Source organism: Sorex araneus, chromosome X (assembly GCF_027595985.1).
Source record: "Sorex araneus isolate mSorAra2 chromosome X, mSorAra2.pri, whole genome shotgun sequence".
In the NCBI taxonomy this organism is placed as follows: domain Eukaryota; kingdom Metazoa; phylum Chordata; class Mammalia; order Eulipotyphla; family Soricidae; genus Sorex; species Sorex araneus.
The window spans coordinates 134,167,642-134,176,625 of record NC_073313.1 but is presented as its reverse complement, the minus strand read 5'-3'; the positions used below and the strand labels follow the sequence as shown (position 1 = coordinate 134,176,625).

The 8,984-nt window shown below is 36.0% G+C and overlaps 1 pseudogene; it reads left to right on the top strand.

Annotated features, from left to right (window-relative positions):
* The first annotated feature begins 216 nt into the window (after positions 1-216).
* On the top strand, positions 217-304 carry LOC129400360 (small nucleolar RNA U3; annotated as a pseudogene).
* The last annotated feature ends 8,680 nt before the right edge of the window (positions 305-8,984 follow it).

Below are 8,984 nucleotides of genomic sequence, written 5' to 3'. Positions count from 1 at the left end.
TGTCACCCCATTGCTCATTGATTTGTTCGAGCGGGTACCAGTAACGTGTCTAATTGTGAGACTTATTGTTACTGTTTTTGGCATATCCAATACGCAACGGGTAACTTGCCAGGCTCTGCTGTGCGAGTGCAATACTCTCGGTAGCTTGCCGGGCTCTCCGAGAGGGGTGGAGGAATTGAACACAGGTCGGCTGCGTGAAAGGCAAACGCCCTTTCGCTGTAGTTACTTTCAGGGATCATTTCTATAGTATGTTACTGAGAAGTTTCTCTGATTGTGTAGCGCACCCGAATGTTAAGTATTAACAAAAATTCAACTATGATTTTTCTACTTATTTTCATTCCTTTTTATGCAAAATCAGTGAACAAAGCAAATTATCACTATTAAACACTAGACTTATGAACATTATAAGTGTATAATTCTAGACAACCTGTGCTGGTATATCTGCCTGATTGGCTTGTTAATAATAATATTAATATTATTTTTTGGAATTTTGTATTCAGAATTTTAGTTATCAGCATACCTTTTACCATTAAATATGTTGAAATATTTTGGTGCCAACTTCTATAAAGTTTTCATCCTCAGCCTGTCAAATATTTCCACCATGATGAAAAAAATCACTACTCTGGCTATCCCTTAAGAATCGTGTGTCTCTTATTGAACCAGCAGCTAAACAGATGAACAAAGGTCTTTGTACTCATCTCTAATACTATGTTGTACTTGTTGCTCGTATGATTTGTTAAACATTTTGAACCTACTCTTGCTTGTGCGTACTTCACTACTGATTTTCTTCCAAAAATATAGTTAAAAGACTATAGTTTCAGAAATCATTTCTGTAGTTTTTTTATTTTTTAAAATTTTATTAAGAATGCTTTTCTAGGTTTGGACCTCATGTGTTCTTGCAGCTTCTAATAAAAATGTATTTTTATTAAAATTTTATTAAAATGTATTTTCATTAAAAATGTTTCTTTGTCACTTATCCAGATGCTGGCAAATTTATAGAAATTTTCTTGCTAATTATTGTCTAAGTAGAGTAATCAGAGGCACTTTATAACACATATTTTACACACGGCACATTGATTATTCTAAACACTGAAATTTATATTAATCCTGTTTTATACATCATCTCAGACCTAATAACCACTAATAGTTCATTTTGCTTCAAAAGAATAATGATTGTTTATTTGGACACTTATGAGATATACCTTAAAACATAATTATGTAAAAGTTCCAGACCTGGGGAAGATTATCTATGTAAATATTCCTAAATATCTATTAGAGAAATTTTGCCTTGCAAGTAATTATTTTATTGTTTGTTAAATGCCTGTATGCTATCAGAAGTAATATCATTGTTAGTCATAGCCACTCAGTAATATTCATAGCTACATTTGGGGTACATATTATATGATACCCACACTAAAATTTCTATAAAATATTATCTTATTTAGTAGGTGATTTTACTATCCATATTTTAGATAGGTGGGAAGTCGTGTTTGGAGATTTTTAAGTATCTTTATTTATTTTTTAATTTTTTACAATTTTTATAAATTTTATTTTCATAAAGTAGTTCACAATAGTTTATGCAGATAATATTCAAACAACAAAATATTTTTATTTTATTTATTTAATTTTTTTATGAAACAAGTTTTATTGGATCACTGTGAGATACAGTTACAAATATGCATGATTCCATTTCATTTGAACAATGCTGGAGCACCCATCCCTCTACCACTGCATTTTCCACTACCACTGTTCCCAATGTCCCACCCGCCACCCCCACCCTACCCAACTCCCTGCCTCTGTGGCAGTCCTTCTTACTCTCTCTCTCAAATTTTGGGCATTGTGATTTGCGATGCAGATACTAAGAGGTAATCATGTTTGGTCTTTGGTCTACATTCAGCACTCATCCTCCAACGTGGATGATCCCTCCAATCACCATTTACTTAGTGGTCCCCTCTTCGTTCAAACTACCTTTCCCCCCAGCACGTGGGACTGGCTTCCAAACTGTGGTGTGATCTTCTAGCACTTATCTCTACTGTCATTAGGTGTTAGTCTCATATTATGTAACTTTATATTACACTAATGAGTTCAATCATTCTATGTCTGTTCTTCTCTTTCTGACTAATTTCAATTAGCATGATACTCTCCATATCCTTCCACTTGTGTGAATTTCATAATTTCATCTCTTCTAACAGCTTCATAGTATTCCATTGTGTAGATGTAACAGTTTCTTCAACCAGTCATCTGTTCTTGGACACTCGGGCTTTTTCCAGATCCTGGCTATTGTAAACTATACTGCAATAAACATAAAAGTGCAGATATCATTTCTACTATATTTTTTGCATCTCTGGGATATATTCCCAGGATTGGTATTAATGGGTCATATGGGAGTTCACTTTCTAGTTTTTGGAGGAATGTCCATATTGTTTTGCAAAAAGGCTGGACCAATTGGAATTCCCACCAACAATGAATGAGAATCCCATTCTCCCCACATCCGCATAAGCACTGGTTGTTCTTGTTCTTGCTGATATGTGCCAGTTTCTGTGGTATAAAAATTGTTGTTTTGATTTGCAATTCCCTGAAGATTAGCAATGTAGAGCATTTTTTCATGTGCCTTTTGGCCATTTGAATTTCTTTTATGTGGAATTTTCTGTTCATTTGTTCTCCCCATTTTTGATGGGGTTAGAGGTTTTTTTCATGTAAAGTTCTACCAGTGCCCTGTATATCCTGGATATTAAGCCCCTATCTGTTGGGTATCGGGTAAATATATTTTCCCATTCTGTAGCTCTTTCTGTCTTTTAGTCACTGTTTCTTTTGCGGTACAGAAGCCTTTTAGTTTAATGGAGTCCTGTTTATTTATACTAGTATCCATTTGCTTGGTCAGCGGTGTTTCATTTTTTAAAGATGCATTTAGCTTCAATGTCATAGAGTGCTCTGCCTACATTTTCCTCCATGTACCTTACAGATTCAAATTTGATATTGAGGTTTTTAACCTATTTTGATCTGACTTTTATGCTTGGCATTAGACACTGATTTAGAATGATGTCTTTCATATGTGTGATATAGTGAAACATTGTAGGGGAACAACACATGCCCAAAGGAAGTAGAAATGAAGAACATGAGAACTTGTCTTCATTAGGAGGCTTGCTGGGGGAGGAATAAAACAGGGGGAAGAACACTACAAGAATAGTGGAGTGAAGCAGTAAGGTAGGGGGAGGAGGTGTTGAAGGATATTAAAATGCTATGCATAAAACCCTCTCAGTAAAAATACTGTAATCCACACTACCAAAATTTATTAAAAGGTGTGCTTGCCATTGAAGCCGATTGGTGGGTGGGAGGGAAACTAGGAACATTGGTGGAGGAAAGTGGACACTGATGAAGGGATTTGTGTTGAAAAGCTGAATGTCTAAAACCTAATGTGAAAACTTTGTTATTCATGGGAACTAGTAAATTTATTTAAAATATTTCAATAAGAAAAAAATTAAGGTGGAGGGACTGATATTACACTGGTTAAGGCATATGCTTGCAAGTTGCTGAGACCTGCTTAATCCTTATCACCACATAGTACCCTGAACATTTCCAACTGTAGCTCTGGAGGCCACTGGGTACCTCCGTGGTCACCTAGGTAATCTCTGGATCCTTGGACCTTAACATTAAACTGCTGGCTTGGTTAGCTGAGAATCAACAGAATTCTCAGACATCCTAAGAATCACTGGGAGCACTACTTTCCCTAAATATAAATGGAGTGAAAGCAGTAAGGTAGAACTTGAAGATCACTGAAGGAGAATTGATGGATGCAACTACAGAGAAAAGAACAAGCATGAAGATTGTAAATAAAATATATCATGATGTACATCTGGGGAAGCATATTTGTCTCCTAGGGACTTTATAAACTCTCAGCATTTTTCTCTTGTATTCATATTGAGATATCACTCTTTCAGTTCTGTTTCATATATGAATGTACAATTTAATGAAACATAAGGCAAGAGCTAGTAATAATTAAGAACAAGAAGATTGATGATTTTAGTAGAGTTAAAACCAGGCGCAATCATTGCCTCATATGGTATTTCATTCTTCTGATCTCAGTACCCTTACCTAGATAGCAACAGTTGGCTCAGCTATTACACAGGATGCTTATGAAGACTGAAAGGAAGCAATTTGGTAAGTGGTAAAAGATCACCCTAAGATTCATCTTGCACTTATTTAATCTAGCACACTTACCTCAAAGTCCATGCACCCCATAGTTAACTTTCTGCTCCTTGTTTAACTTAACATAGTCACTTTCAAGTACATTTGCTTTGTTCCAAAGGTAATGATCTCATCTTTTTTACATATCAGAGTAACATTACATTGAGCATATATATCACAGTTCCTCTATCAATTCATCTGTCAATGAGGATTTTGTCGACTCAATGTTTTGCCTATTATGAATAATAGTTCTGTAAAAATGTGTGTAAATATACTTTAAAATCAGTGCTCTCAAATTATTTGGATAAATGATTAGGATAAATTTCCAGATTACATGGAATTCCAGTTTTATCTTTTAAGGGAAATTCATATAATTTTTCACCGAGATTGGACCAATCTATAGTATGACTAGTATGGAATCAGATTAATTCTAATAAATTAGTCATACTAGTAAAGATCTGTGGTAGGGCAACTTTTGTCAACATCGTTATTTTAATAAATCCCTTATAATAATTTAATAGAATCATCTGAAAGTAAAATGTAAGATGAAAATCTGAAAATGTTATTAATGTTTACTGCTTGGAAAGTGTTCCTTGTGGTTATATTTTAGGAAGAAAAAGATTTGTCTGTTTAATTTTCAAGTGCTGGATAAAGTTTATAACACTATGGTTTATATTTCTATTCCTGAGAAGGAAATTTACATTTGTTTCTTAAGCGAAATCATTTTGCACTGCATGAGAGTGAAAGGAATTCTTTACACTTAAAGTACAGAGTCTACTATTTTGTGAAAGAGCCACAGAAATGGTTCTAGTTTTAATAGAAAAATGCTATACATAACAGAATTCATGAAGGAAATACTGAAAGGGAAGTTTGTTGAACAGAAAATGCTGTAAAGTTTAAGCAATTCGCTTCGCAAGCAAATGCATTTTTGGCAGAACGACCTGAAAGAAAGAGGCAATTATATGCTGCTAAGATAGTGTGACAACAGGACCATGAAGTTGATGAAATTTGTTTCTCTAGTTTTCCAGTCCTAACCCTTTAAATAATATACATATTAATGATAATAATGAGCTATAAATAATAGACGTCTTGCAAATTTTAATAGATAAATTACATTAATTTAGAAGACTATTGCAAGGATGAAACGATATAGTATAAATCAAGTATCTGATGTTTTGTGCCTATTATGCACTCAACAGTACTATAGTTGTTACTTTATTATATTAATCTTCATTTCTACTTTACACATGAAAAATGTAAAATTATATCTGTCCAGTGATTTTAGCGTTGGCTGTTTTTTAAAATGAACCTAATTTCTCATCAAAATAATTTTTTAATACTTTTATTAATTCACCATGTGGAAAGTTACAAAGCGTTCAAGTTAAAGTCTCAGTTATACAATGCTCAAACACCCATCCCTTCACCAGTGCACATATTCCACCACCAAGAATCACGATATACCTCCCCCCTTCCCCCCCACATCCCCAGCCCCCAACCCCGCATGTGTAACTGGTAAATTTCACTTTACTTTCACTTTACTTTGATTACATTCAATATTTAAACAAAAAATTCACTATTATTGATTTGGAGTTTCTCCCCCCTAAAGTCGATCTGCTGAAAAGAAAGCATTTGGTAATTTGTTTTCCATTGCTGAGAATGAAGAGATATGAGGTCAGGAGGCCGCACCAGCAGCAGCATAGTTTTGGATTTCTGTATTTTAGTATTTTAGTAACTAAGTCCAGAAAAATGTCTGCCAGGAATCGCAACACTGTAAGCTTGTACCTCTCAGCTACTTTATATTCCACATATGAGTGCGACCTTTCTATGTCTGTCTCTTTCTTTCTGACTCATTTCACTCAGCATGATACTTTCCATGTTGATCCACTTATATGCAAATTTCATGACTTCATGTTTTCTGACAGCTACGTAGTATTCCATTGTGTAAATATACCAGAGTTTCTTTAGCCAATCATCTGTTTTCGGGCACTCTGGTTTTTTCCATATTGTGGCTATAGTAAACAGAGCGGCAATGAACATGGAAATGCAGATGTCATCTCTACTATACCTTTTTGCCTCTCCGGGATATATTCCCAGGAGTGGTATTGCTGGGTCAAATGGGAGCTCAATTACTAACTTTTTGAGAATTGTCCATATTGTTTTCCAAAAGGCCTGAACGAGTCGGCATTCCCACCAGCAGTGAAGGAGAGTCCCTTTCTCCCCACATCCATGCCAACACCAGTTGCTTTTGTTCTTTGGGATGTGGGCCAGTCTCTGTGGTGTGAGATGATATCTCATTGTTGTTTTGATCTGCATCTCCCTGATAATCAGTGATGTTGAACATTTTCTCATGTGCCTTTCAGCCATTCGGATTTCTTCTTTGGGAAAGTTTCTGTTCATTTCATCACCCCATTTTTTGATTGGGTTGGCAGTTTTCTTCTTGTGGAGTTCAACCAGTGCATTGTATATCCTTGTTATCAACCCTTTATCGGATGGGTACTGCATAAATATCCTTTCCCATTCTGTAGATTCCCTTGTATTTTGGTCACTGTTTCTTTTGAGTTGCAGAGGCTTCTTAGTTTGAGATAGTCCCATTTATTTATCTTTGTTTTCACTTGCTTGGCCAGTGGCGTGTCAGCTTTGAAGATACCTTTGGCTTCAATGTCTTGGAGGGTTTTGCCAACCTTATCTTCAATGTACCTTAGGGATTCTGGTCTGATGTTGAGGTCTTTAATCCATTTTGATCTGATTTTTGTACATGGTGATAGATGGAGGTCTAAGCCCATTTTTTTTGCATGTAGCCGTCCAGTTTTGCCAGCACAATTTGTTAAACATGCTTTCTTTGCTCCACTTCACATTTCTTGCTCCCTTATCAAAGATTAGATGATCATATATTTGGGGGTGTATGTCAGAGTTTTCAACCCTATTCCATTGGTCTGCAGCTCTGCCTTTGTTCCAATACCATGCTGTTTTAATGACAACTGCTTTGTAGTAGAGTTGGAAGTTGGGGAGGTTGATTTCTCCCATTTTCTTTTTCCCAAGGATTGCTTTAGCTATTCGTGGGGGCTTATTGTTCCATATGAATTTCAGGAGCGCTTGCTCCATTTCTTTGAAGAATGTCAAGGGTATCCCTGTAGGGATCGCATTGAATTTGTACAATGGGAGAATTGTCATTTTGACATATTAATTCTTCCAATCCATGAGCAGGGGATGTCTTTCCATTTCCTCGTGTCCTCTTTTATTTCCTGAAGTAGTGTTTTATAGTTTTCATTATACAAGTCCTTTACCTCCTTTGTTAAGCTGATTCCGAGGTATTTGATTTTTTGAGGCGCAATTTTGAATGGGATTGCTTTTCTCAGGTCACTTTCTTCTCTCTCATTATTTGCATATAGGAAAGCAATGGACTTTTGGGTATTGATTCTATAGCCTGCAACTTTACTATACGACTCTATTGTTTCTAGGAGTTTCTTGTTAGAGGTTTTAGGGTTCTCTAGGTATAGTATCATATCATCTGCGAATAGTGAGAGCTTGATTTCTTCCTTTCCTACCTGAATGCCCTTAATATCTTTTTCTTGCCTAATCGCTATTGCAAGTACTTCCAGTACTATATTGAACAGAAGTGGAGAGAGTGGGCATCCTTGTCTCGTCCCTGTTCTCAGAGGGAAGGCTCTTAGTTTTTCCCATTGAGAAAATTGCTTGCCATAGGCTTGTGATAAATGGCTTTGACTATATTGAGGAAGGTCCCTTAATACCCATTTTGGCGAGTATTTTCATCATAAACGGATGCTGAATCTTGTCAAATGCTTTTTCTGCATCTATTGATATGATTATATGATTTTTATCTTTTCTTTTGCTGATATGCTGGATTATGTTGATTGATTTCCGGATGTTAAACCATCCTTGCATCCCCGGGATGAATCCCACTTGGTCGTGGTGTATGATCTTTTTGATGAGTTGTTGAATTCTAATTACTAATATTTTGTTGAGGATCTTCGCATCTGTGTTCATCAGGGATATTGGCCTGTAGTTTTCTTTTTTTGTGGTGTCTTTGTTTGCTTTTGGTATTATGGAGATATGAGCCTCATAGAAACTGTTTGGGAGGTTTTCTGTTTCTTCAATTTCCTGGAAAAGCTTGAGAAGGACAGGCAAAAGGTCCTCTTTAATTGTTTGGAAGAACTTGCTAGTGAATCCGTCTGGACCAGGGCTTTTGTTTTTGGGAAGACTTTTGATTACCATTTCAATTTCATTGATGTTAATTTGACTATTCAGGTACTCCAGGTCTTCTTGATTCAGCCTTGGGAGATTATAGGAGTCGAGGAATTTATCCATTTCTTCTAGGTTCTCTTGTTTTGTGGCATAGAGATTTTCAAAGTAGTCTCTGATGATCTTTTGAATTTCATTGGTTTCTGTTGTGATGTCCCCCGTTTCATTTCTGATTCGGCTTATAAGGGTTCTCTCTCTCTCTTTCTTTGTGAGTCTTGCTAGTGGTTTATCAATCTTGTTTATTTTCTCGAAGAACCAGCTCTTGGTTTCATTGATCTTTCGAATTGTCTTTTGGGTTTCCATGTCGTTAATTTCTGCTCTAAGTTTTATTATCTCTTTCCTTCTGCCTGGTTTGGGCTCCTTTTGTTGGTCCTTTTTTAAGGTCTTGAGCTGTGAAGTCAAGTTATTTATGTGGGCCCTTTCTTCCTTCATGAGATATGCTTGCAGAGCTATAAATTTTCCCCTTAAGACGGCTTTAGCTGCGTCCCACAGGTTCTGGTAGCTCGTGTCTTCATTCTCATTTATTTCTAGGTACCTCA